This window comes from Coffea arabica, chromosome 1e (assembly GCF_036785885.1).
Source record: "Coffea arabica cultivar ET-39 chromosome 1e, Coffea Arabica ET-39 HiFi, whole genome shotgun sequence".
Lineage (NCBI taxonomy): Eukaryota > Viridiplantae > Streptophyta > Magnoliopsida > Gentianales > Rubiaceae > Coffea > Coffea arabica.
Genome location: NC_092311.1, coordinates 32,400,027 through 32,412,434, shown reverse-complemented (window position 1 = coordinate 32,412,434; position 12,408 = coordinate 32,400,027). Strand labels below are relative to the sequence as shown.

The following is a 12,408-nucleotide window of genomic DNA, read 5'->3' as shown; positions in this document are numbered from 1 at the left end:
AGGAGGCTCCACTTTGGCAGCTAACTTTCTCCATTGCTTTCCGTAGGTCTTGTGATCTTCCGATGGCTTTCTTTCGTACCCTCCAGTGTTGTTCGTGTTGGTGCCAACTCACAGTTAAATTCATATTGCTTCACAAAAGCTGTTGATAGATCCAACCAGGTTTTGACCTCTCCAGACTTTAAATTTGAATACCAATCTAAAGTATCTCTCTCCAAACTTTCTGGAAATAAACGCATAGGCAAATTTTCATCATCCACGGGTTTACCTAACTTATTGGCAAACATCTTGAGATGCGTCTTAGAATTTTCAGTTCCATCATACTTGCTGAATTTGGGAGTTTTGAATCCCAATGGTAGCTGAATATTTGGGAAAAGACACAATTCATCGTAGTCCAACCCACCATGCCTGCTCAATCCTTGATTCTTTTTCATAAATTTGTCGAATCGATCCAACCTTCTCAACAGGTCCTTGTCAATAGGCGCGGGTTGTTCCTCCATTGTCGGCTTCCCTTAAGATGCAATATCTAGTACAAAAGGCTATGTAATGTGGTGGTGGGGTCCCTGAGGGTTGGGAGGAATGTTCAGATTAGTTTCTGGATGGGTTTGAAGGATTTGACTACTGGTTGGATTCATCAATGTATAATTCGGATGCATATAGGAAAAGTCTGAATTTAGTCGGGTAAAGGTATTTTCAAGAGAATTAGCGAAAGTAGGAAGGAAAGTTGTTTAGGCATTGGATATGTGGGATGGTTGATGGTCTTGTGCAGATGGGTGATTATCAACAGGTTCTTGGTCGTTCGGGACACCACCACCACTATTACTTGCGGCCAACTGATCAATTACATGCCTCTGTACGGCCATTTCAGCACTTAACTCACTGAACTTGCCAAGTACTTCACTTAACTGAACTCACAATGCTATGAAGTCCGGTGACATAACTATAGCAGATCTTTCCGAAGTTTCTGGCACTGAAATCATGTTTACAGGCTGTCTCAAGCCTCTACTTCGGGACCTGGTAATGATGGGACTCCTTCGGGTAGCTATTGTGAAAAATACTTGATAGTGGAAAAAAGAAACTGATTTAGGAATGGATTTTCTGTCAAATTACTGTAATTTATTCAAGAAAAAGGAAAAAGACATGAGTTAGTAGATATTTAAATAATTCGGATGTATGTCCTATGGGGGAGCCCTTTTTACGCCAGGGTCGGCCTAACATGATGTACTACTTTCGGGGTAAAATTCCAATTTCAAACCTGTAAGTGAATGTAGAAATCAAAGTAGAAATTCTCATTAAATACTGACAAGTTTAATCATTTTTTACAGATTCATTGATAGTTCAACTGACCATTTTTACAAAATCCTCATGCCTTGCTAAACTAGTATGTTGAGACTCCTTAGAACTTCCTATACTAAACTTTCGAATTCCTTTTTGAATTTTGTCAAATGCATCTAGTGCTCTTTCCAACTTTTCAATTTTTCTTGTCTCCCTCTTTAATTGTGATCGGGCGTCCTCCAAAGCATGATCGGCCACTATAAGCTGTAATTGGTAATCCTCGAGCTCTTTCTTCAACTTGTCTATCTGCTCTTCAGGGCTAGCGGGAGGAAACTGTGACTTCTCTCTTGCTTGTTCGACTGTCAGTTTGACCCACTCATTATATTCTGAAATGATCTTGGGCTCCAATTTGTTAACTTGATCCAAGTGCAGGTTCTCTAAACCACGCAGATTTCCCCAAGCTTCCAATACCATGCTCCGACTCTCAACAATTGTGTTGAATCTGATATTTTCAATCTCTCGTATCATCGAAATTTTTTGTGGATACCCAAATTGTCTCATGACTCGTTGCAGAACATATGCGACCAATCCATTGGTACTTGTTAGGGGGATAAAATTGTGTTGGGTAGTCGTGAAAATCGGATCCCTAACTTTTGTCCAATCCAAAATTCATTGTATCTTATCGGGTGTCAAGTTATCGAACTCTTGAATAAACTGATTCGGAGATGCAATTCGATAATACTTTTTGACCCTTTCTCGGTGTGATTAGATCCAATTCTCTGTGGGGAGGCAAGATCCCAAGGGACTGAGCGTTCTCTTCGCTAGATGCTCCATTGCCCACATTTAAAGTATCAAATTTGACCCATGGAAGAAACCTCTTTTCTTTTGACATTCAGTAGCGGCTGTGAAGATGTCAGCAATGATTATAGGTACCAAGGTAGGGGTCGTTCCATTAATTCCCAGAAATAGACTCTGAACCATGTTGATAGTGGAAAATGTGATCTTTCCATGCTTCTGCGGGAACAACAATAGATTGACCAAAGCTAATCCAAACTCTTGGACTCGCTTCTCTTCTCATTGTTCTTTACTTATGAAAAAATCAGCTCGATACTGTTCATAGGATTCTCTTTCTCCAAATCGTTCACACAGAAACTGTAAAGGGCACGATCTCACATCCGGGTGTTGGTTCATGCTAGCTTGCCTTAATCCCAAAAACCTATAAAACTGTTCTCTTGTTCTACTAGCTGGATATATCATACGGTAACCTTTCCCAGGCATCTGCAATAGTCCTTATATTTCTTCTAAAGTCGGTGTTAATTCACATTCACCGAATCGGAAAATAGAACCTTCTGGATCCCAATACTCAAGCAAAACTTGAATGATCGCAACATTTGGGATTATGTTTAGAAGACTCGGTAAATGCCCCACATACTTGAACAGTCTTTTCACCTCATGTGTCATATTATTTTTCTAGTCTGTCAGTTCCCGAGGTATCTGGTTCAGCATTCTGCACGGAGCCATTTGAAGAGACATTTCACTTTTAGTACCTTATCTCGGGATTTTACCCCTTAAGTAATACAAAATTGTAAACATGCAGGTCTCATTGGATTACATATCCAAGACACGAGATGACTTATTCCTAACATGGGATTCCCTATGCGATATTCCCTCTATGGTTAATGCATGATGACAATTTATCAAAACGTATTAACTATACAGTGAAATAATTAAAATATGACCTAAAAGTGCCCCATTTAAATGCCGGGGTAAGCCTAAAATGATGTGCAATACATATGCGTATACAATTTAAACATGCTTGATATAAAAAGGCGGTCTTATCCGAAACGAGTACCATGTCTGGACTTTTATTTCTAAGGTTTGTGTATGCAAAAAAGGAGAAAACAAGGAGAGGTTGGTTTAACAAATAACACATAACATGTTGGGACAATAAATTATACAAGAATGAAAAGTAAAGAAAGCGAAGAAAGAGGGGTGGAATCCCTTCTCTCGTGTATAGTGTCACTAATTGGGTAAATTTGACTCTATCCTAGATAATTTCTAATATGGATGCATGAGATTTGGCTCACTAATGCATTTAGACTCGATAAGATTTCAGACTCCCAAACCTTCAGACCAAGAGGCGAAGGGTCATCAATCCCAAGGCCTTCGGTCGGAGGTTTGAGTGATCCCTTAGGTATCGCTATGGGCGTATGGCACACCATCCGCATATCTAAGGAAATCGATCCTAATCTTACAAGGAAATGTGGAATGGCGCCCACGAGAAAAATAAAAATAGAGTGAAATTAATGCATGCACGTATGAAGTGCTTCCTTTTGAGCGAAGGGATTATAATTAAAACAGGCGCGAAGGCTCTAAAGTGATATTTTCCCCCACCCAAGATGCAAGCGCGATACAAGTATATAAACATAAATAAATAAAAATAAATAAACAAATCATCGCATACGCGAAAATCGAGAGACAGCCGCGTGTGTGAATAATCCTAAAAGTAAGGAAAAAGAAATATGCAACCTAAACATCCGAACATGATAAGTGAAAAGGTTTAGAAAGAGAAAAGATAACTAAACCAAGTGTTTGGACTCTCTAGGATCCCCAGTGGAGTCGCCAAGTTGTCGCCCCCCATTTTTCGAGATGAAAAAATAAGTATTTATAAAAGATGTGATTTTTATTTAAGAATAAATGAAAAGGACCTAGAATGGGACTTTAAAAAATGCGACAGTTTGGATCCAAAATTTAGTCAAAAGGGTTTTAAGGAAAATAGGAGTCGCTATTTGGTATTGAATTTTGGTGTTTCAAGTCACCCAAAAAGTATTTTTTGACAAAAATAAAATAAAACCCTTTTCGACAACTCCAGGTTTTTGAAAAATAAGAGAAAATAAGTTCGGGAGTCACGGTTGAAGAAAGAGAAGGCAAATGTTCGATTAACTCAAACCTAAGGCACCCTTTCAACCTAGTCTAAACTAGTTGCAATGTTTAGTAAAAAATTTTCTTAATCTAACCCTTAAATTTATCATGTTTGAATGTTTCCTACATGGATGCAGTTCTAAATTTAAAAAAAATATCGAAAGGGATAAGATGTCCATTCAAGGGTTTAATTGATACCAATCGTATTAGTTGCAAAGGTCAAAATGATTCCTTGAAGGTGTCACGGATATGTGAATGATGAAATTAAAAGAAAAGAAAAGAAAAGAAAATTATCTACATAGGTATAAGTGATCAAAGGAAAAGGGAATGCAGCATAATGGGTACGGGAGGCGAAAAATTCGTGACATAATTTTCTTATACAGGGATTAATGGGGTATTTAAATTAAAGAGTTATAATCACCCATATCCATGTTCAATGAATAATTCTTCTAATATGAATAAGCAAATGAACTAACTTATTCTACAATTTCTTAAATGAGATGTAATTCTAAATGATATGATTAACACATATAGAGGATAGAGAATAATATAATAGGGAATATCATGCACATGAGAAAAGATCCTAAAAATGAAAATATGCATGAAAATGTAACGAATATCACACAAAAATGAATCTAATGCATGAACGATCTAAAGGTGTAGCGTTGGATTAATCCATTTCTAAAAAATCTTTACCAGCGTTGGACTGGCAAGTAAACGAAGGGAGAAGCCACAACTAGCGTTGGACTAGTGTGGTGACGTCATGCATTAATAATACATAATAAAACAATTGAGGCATAAATTAAAACAAATAAACACGCAAGAGCACGTAGCACGTAACACATAAACATAATATCTACATGCAAAAATCCTAAGGAAAGTAGGTAAGACATATAACACATAAGTCACATAAACATACAACCTACCTATTACATCGGGGAGCCTAATTACAATCTAAATGGGGGAAAGTATGATAAAATAAACCTACTTATCCTATCTATTACATTAGTCTATTTAATTACAATTTTTGTAAAAAATATTACCTATCTATTACATCTTGAGGTATTTAAACACCTCTCAAATAATTAAAAAATTAACTAAACAAACAAAAGAAAATTGGAATAAACATTTGAATCAAATAAATAACAAAACATATAAAAATATATAAACATATAAGAGCACGTAGGAGCACATAAGAGCATGTAATTGACATTTAAATAATAATAGGGGTACCTCCCTTTTGAAGTGGTGACTAAATAGAGTCAAATTATCCTATTTATACTCAAAATGAACAAAAGAATCATGGCACCAATTTAATTAAAAATAACAATAATGATAAAAATACTAAATTCACCTTAACATGTCAAACGTAAAGAAATTTAAGAACATCTAAAAATTACAAGTTAAATATACTCAAAATTACATAATTAGCTACTAAAAAAGAAACAATCATAATAAAGAGTGTCAAAATTCACTAGGGACTAAATTGCAAAAATAAAAAATTTTTGGGGTTAAAATATAATTTTTCAAAGTTTGGGAGTCAAAATTAAATAAAAAATAAAATTTAGGGATCAAAGTGAAATTAATTTAAGGACCTAAGTGAAAGAAATTTAAAATGTTCTGGCCTACAGTGAAACTACTCCAAAGATCAGGGGCTAAAGTGCAAATCTGCTAGCAGATATTCTTAAGAAAACATGCCACTGGGCCAAATTCTATTTTTTTCGGGCCAAAGGCCGTCTGACCCATCAAAAACCCAATGTTAAATGATACGGGCCAACCCACTAAATTTACTAAGCTAAGCCTGGTCAAAAGAGGTTAGGTTTGAACCACAAGCCCGAATTCAAATCCAATCGAAACCTAACATAAAAATAACTCTTGGCCCAATCGAAAATAAAACATTAGTCCAAACACTTTTTTTCTTTTCTTTCTTCTTCCTCCCCTTCTTCTCTACCGAGGAGCTGAAGCTCCTTTCTAGCTGGCGGCTATAGGCGGACCACCTCCCGCCGCCGGCGACCCCTCCGGTCGCAAAAAATTTCCAAAATACACCCCCCATTCAAATTTTCGTGTAGAATCCGTTTTTGAAGTTAGTTTTTACGAAAAAATGACTCAAAAGTGGCCAAAAAAGCAAAAGTCAGTCCAATTTTTTATATTTTTGAAACCCTCAAATCTTCACCAAAAACCAAAAAATTTATACTACAACACTCCTTGTGATTTTTACAACATAATTATGAACTGAAATCAATAAAAGCAACAACAAATATGACAAAATTAAATCAAAATAGTCCTAAAAGTAAAAAAAAATCCTTCAATACTTTTAAGGCTCAAAACTCCAAAAATTTTTAATAACCAAACATTTTCAAACCTACACTAGCAAATGGTCATCTATTTTGACAAAAAAAAACATGCACAATGTTCAGCTTTTAATTCATTTTTCATTTTGGCATTTTTTCAAACAGTTAATATGCATTCACAGAAATCCTCTTTTCCTCTTAATGTCACTCGTGACTTACCCCAAAATTTAGCAACCCAACAACATAATGATAACAGAAGCCAGCAAGAAAAAGAAACAAAACTAACGTCTAGACATGATTATAGTATAACGAATTAGAAAAGAAAAAGCTGGAAAAAGAAGGAAAAAATAAAAAAAGAAGAGAAAATGAAGGGAGATACCTCAATGAGAGTTATGGTCCTTTGTTAGAATTTTTTTTGATGAAATTCCCAAGTTTCAATCCAACCGGTTGCTGCCTTGTTGTATTTGACTTGCTAGTAGGTGTGTGTGAGATTGAGAGGGGGAAAAGGAGAGGAGAACCGAGAGGGAGAGGGAATTGAGGGAGTGTTTTTGTGTATGGAGTTGTATTGGCAATTTTTTTTTTTAGAGAGGAGGGCCAAGAGTCACTTGGGAAGAGGAAGAGTGCTTTCCTTCTTTTTTTGTGGCTTGTCTGTTGGGAGCAAAGAAAAAGCCGAGAGCCCCAATTCAAAGAGTGGAGTTGGTGTCTTCTGTATCTGGGAAATGTTGAGTGTTGAGAGGAAGAAAAACCAATGGCCGAGAGGGAGTCAAATGGGTTTGGTTTCTTTCAAATGATGGCTTTTTTGCTAAATGAAAAGAAAGGTCATAGGAATTGAATGTAAAATGGGTTAAGTGTATTTGGTAGGGAAAATGATGAAAATGTGTAAGTTTAGTCATGATTTGATTTTGATCTTTTTTTTTTTTTTTGCTTTTGATTTTATTGATTTTTTTTCTTTTTCATAATTTCCTTTTCTTAAAATAAACCTAAAAAAATGAGAAAAATATACATTAAAATGAAAGAAAATAAATGACTCATTACATAAAATTTTGACAAAAATTTGGTAAAAATTTGGTGTCTACATTTTTAAAAGAGTTTCAACTAAAACAACTATTAAAACTCTTACAGGAAAAAAATCTAGTTGTCCAATTGAGACAAGACCTTATAAGGCAAATGAAAAGAAACTGGACTTAAAAATGTTAGTTGTTATTTTATTAAATATTTTGAAAGATTCAAGAGTTACAATTTTATGATCCCATGAATAAATCAATTTTTGAAACGAAAAATGTTCAGTTCTTTGAGGATGTCAAGTTTGGGGGAAAAGATACAGTTAGAAACCTTATCTTTGAAGAGGAATATGTTAACATTTTCACAGGTGTCATTGATCTTGTTCAAGATCTCATTCCTGACCTTGATCATGACACAACAAATCAAAACAATATCGAAGAACAAACTGTTATAGAAGAATAAATTCTACCTTCTTAAGAACCAGTACTATTAAGAAAATTCACTAGACAAAGGAGAAGTGCAGTATCAGATGATTGCATTATTTTTCTCCAAAAATATAAAGATGACACTAGATTGATGGAAGATAATCCAATCAACTTTCATCAAACCATGAAAAGTTCAAATTCTCAAAAGTGGATCGATGTCATATATGAAGAGATTAATTTCATGAAAAATAATGAGATTTGGGATCTTGTCTCATTGTTTGAAGGAACGAAACCTATTGATTGTAAATAAATATTTAAAACCAAGAGCGATTCGAATGGTAATATGGAAAGATACAAATCTCGTCCTGTCGTTAAGAATTTTATACAAAAGGAAGGCATCAACTATAAAGAAACCTTCTCTCCGATCTCTTTGAAGGACTCTTTTAAAATTATAATGGTATTAGTGGTACATTTCAATTTTGAGTTATACCAGATTGATGTAAAGACAACGTTTTTTGATGGTAACATTAATAAGACGATGTATATGGTGCAGTAAAAAAATTTTATATCGGGAGATCCAAAAAATATGGTTTACAAAATTAAAAAAATTCATTTATGGGTTCAAACAAGTATCTCGATAATAATATTTCAAATTTCATCAAATGACTTTGAAATGAATTTAGTAAATGATTGTATATACCATAAATTCTGTAGGAGCAAATATATTTTTCTAATATTATATGTTGTTGATATTTTGCTTGTCATCAACGATATAGGCATATTGCATAAAATCAAGAGATTTCTAACTAAAAATTTTGAAATGAAAGATTTTAGTGATGCATCTTTTGTGTTAGACATACAGATACATCGAGATCACTCTCGAGATATTTTTGAAATATCACAAAAAGACTATATCAAAAAGATTCTTAAAAAATATGACATATAAAATTGTAAATCAGGTGACACCCCTATGACTAAAGGAGACAAACTTAGTCTTAACCAATGTCCTAAGAATGCCTTTGACAAAAAAAGAAATGCAAAAGATTTCTTATGCATCCGGGGTAAGGAATCTAATGTATGTTCAGGTCTGTACGCATTCGGATATTACGTACACTATTTGGATGTTAGGTAGATATTTAAGTAATTTTGGATTAGATCATTGAAAGGCAACCCAATGGATTTTGTAGTATTTATAGAAAACAAAAGACTATATACTTACGTATCAGAGGTCAGATAAGTTTGAAATTATTAGGTATATTGATTTCGATTGTGATGGATACCAAAATAATATGAAGTCAATATTAGACTATATCTACTTATTGGTTGGAGGTGAAAAAGTGCTAAACAGTCTCTTATAACCTCTTTTATTTTAGCTGCAGAATTTATAACTTATTATGAGGCGTCCAATCATGAAATTTGACTGCAAAATTTTGTCACAAGATTATGTGTAGTGGATAGTATTGAAAGATCATTCAAATTATTTTGTGATAATAAGTCATCAGTCTTATATTTTAATAATAATAGGAGTTCGAAATATCTAAATATATAGATATAAAATTCCTGACTATTAAAGAAAGAGTACAGAATGAACAGTTGTCGATAGAACATATTGGGACAAAATCTATGGTTGCAGATTCACTTGATAAGAGATTACCATCCAAAATGTTTCATGAGCATACTGCTCATATGGATATCATGTTATTAAATGTTGTTCAGTTTTATTGGGAGTTTATAATTTTAAATACTCTTATGATATTGTATTTTTCAGTTATTATTATTTAATAATATTTTATGCATAAATAAGGTTTGGATTTGTTACACTCTGATTTTGGTATGGTTTGACCTCATAAATTTTAAAGTGAACCAATTGAAAATAGGCATGTTATGATCACATTACATGAAATTTTCATGCTACATATCCACATTATGATTCATGTCATTTAATTGTATCAACATATATGGCCACTAATGAGTCGATTTATAAAATCGTAACAAAGGTCGCTTTGATCTTATGTTGGTGTAATTGATAGACCGAATTAGATGTAGATACATTTTGGTTATTATTGTAAAATTGATCTCATACGATTAATTACAAAATATAATTATAAAGTTACATATATAAACTAAGTGGGAGATTGTTGGATTCTTAATCTAACGTTGAACTTATATGTAAATAATTATGTACTGCAAATTGTTAAATAAGGTTAAATTTAATTAAAATGATCTGTTATGGTTTGGCTTTTAATGTATCTAATAGGATGTGGGCCTTTAATGTGTAGATATTTAGGGTATTTTTTTATTTCTGTGATGGGATGAAATAAGAATCCAAAAGGTAACAGGAAAGTTATCTATAAATAGGGTTATGGTTCTCAAATCATACGGAGTATTCTTATTGTCATATTTTTTAGTACTACAAAATAACTCTTTTCTGATATCCCATCGTTAGAAAAGATACCAGAGAGAAAATAAAGGATTTTCTTAAGGGATTAACAAATACGTGTTGATTTGGAAGACCACCCAAAAAATTTTCGAGAATTCAAGTACCAATTAGTCAACATGAATTCAGGTACGCTTTCGCAATTTTGTTATTAATTTATTTTTTAAAAATCATCATAAAGATTTTAAGTTTAATAGGTGATGAATTTCACCAAAAGTTAATATAAACAAATACTAACACCCTCATCTTTTATAGATGGATTGATTCATTTGTAAACGAGACCTCTACTCAACGAGCATGAATTTTAGTCCCGATCGACACCAAATTTTGTGTTTTTAGACTCGGATTGGACCGGACAGGCCGGTTGAACTGGTCAGACCGGGAACCGACCAGGCATCCGGTCCGAGTCAATCAAAAAACTCGGATGTCTAAAAACTCGGTGGTCAAAAATCGGGTTTGACCGGGAACCGAATTAAACCCGATTTTTTCAATTTTCCAATTCTGCCTCTATTTTTTTATTTGGAAAGCTTTGACTTCTTGGCTCTTGTGTTGAACGTGTAAAACTATAACTTCTAAAAGCTAGAAAGAAAAGAAAAACAAACAGGAACAAAAGAAAAATGAATGAGAAGGAAAAAAATTGAAGAGAGAGAAACCCTAATCTCCATAATCGCCATTTATTCCTTCAACCTCCACGGCGGTGCCGCCTAAGAACATCATCCCCTTCAGAGGACATCAAGGTAGGGAGGTCAATCAACTGATTAAAGAGCTTTTCAAGTTTTATATTTTGGTTTTTATTTTTTTTCCACTGCAGATTTCAAAAAACCTGTGTCCAAATCGCAAATTATTTGTGAAATTGTATGCATTTGTGTTGCTTAGCTTCGAATGGGTGTAGATTCTAGATATAGAATTTTTTTTCCCGATTATATTTTTGTTGCTCAGCTATGTTAAGCTCCTTCGAATTACTTTTTTATTCGATTACGTTTTTGTGGAGTTCGAAGTTTGAGCTTGTTGTCCAATTTCAGGGTGCCATTTGTGTTGATAGGTTTTGGACTGGTTGCCAACTTGAATGATAGTAATAAGTTATCTTCATTATTAGTTAACCATTGGTTGGCTTTATTAGGTGTAAAGCTTTGCTGAATAAGTTTATTGATACTTTTTAAAGTTAATGTTATTATATTAGTATGTGATTATGTGTTTAATGGTTACTTTTTTAAGATTATTGTTATTATATTAGTTTGTGATTATTCACAAAACTTGTCAGTGATTGCCCTTGCAACATTACTATGTTTGGCCTGACTCTCTCAATGTTCAACTTTCCTCAAAAAATGGAATGGACTGTAAGATTTTGATTGTTTTCTCATCTTTCCTTCAGATGATGATAACTTACAATGGGAATTTGTTTATATAGGAATTGCCAAAAACATACAGTTCAGCCACCCAGAACTCAATAATTTGCATTTGTTCTATTCACATGAGTTGCTTGTGTGGATATGCACGTAGTTCAGTTCAACCATGATAGATAAAGGATGTGATACTATGAAGTTTACAAATAGGCTGTTGGAGTGGGCTTTTTCTTAAGAACTACTGCACATTTTTCATCTTTTACCATCAGGTACTGAATACTTTACTTTTGGCTCCCTCACCCAGTATGTTATTGACATGATAAATACAGAATTATTTGACTGTTTGATAATATATTGGTTATTCACATTTGAACTTGCAGATGCAAATTCATATCACCAAACATATGGTCTTTGCTGAAAAGAGGATAGAGCTTCAAATCATATCAGATCGAAATTCATATGATCAAATGTATTTTTGGTGGCAAAGAGGTTGCCTTATGTTTTGTGATATGGATTTGGATGTTTGAGTTATTGATTATAATTTATAAATTTGATTTGTAGGAAAAATGAATGTGTGTATGTCTATATATATATATATATGTATATATATATGACGTATTTATGACGTCATCCGGTTTGACCCCCGATCGAACCCGATCGGACCCATTGACCTCTGACCCCTGAGCTTGACTGAGTCGATATCTGGTCGGAGTCTG

The 12,408-nt window shown here is 33.8% G+C and overlaps 1 long non-coding RNA gene across 1 annotated transcript; it reads left to right on the top strand.

The window, feature by feature from the left end:
• Nucleotides 1-10,952: 10,952 nt before the first annotated feature.
• Nucleotides 10,953-12,200, top strand: LOC140021421 (uncharacterized). The gene is made up of 3 exons (XR_011825164.1): nt 10,953-11,086; nt 11,758-11,961; nt 12,073-12,200. It is a non-coding gene; the product is annotated as an uncharacterized lncRNA (long non-coding RNA).
• The last annotated feature ends 208 nt before the right edge of the window (nt 12,201-12,408 follow it).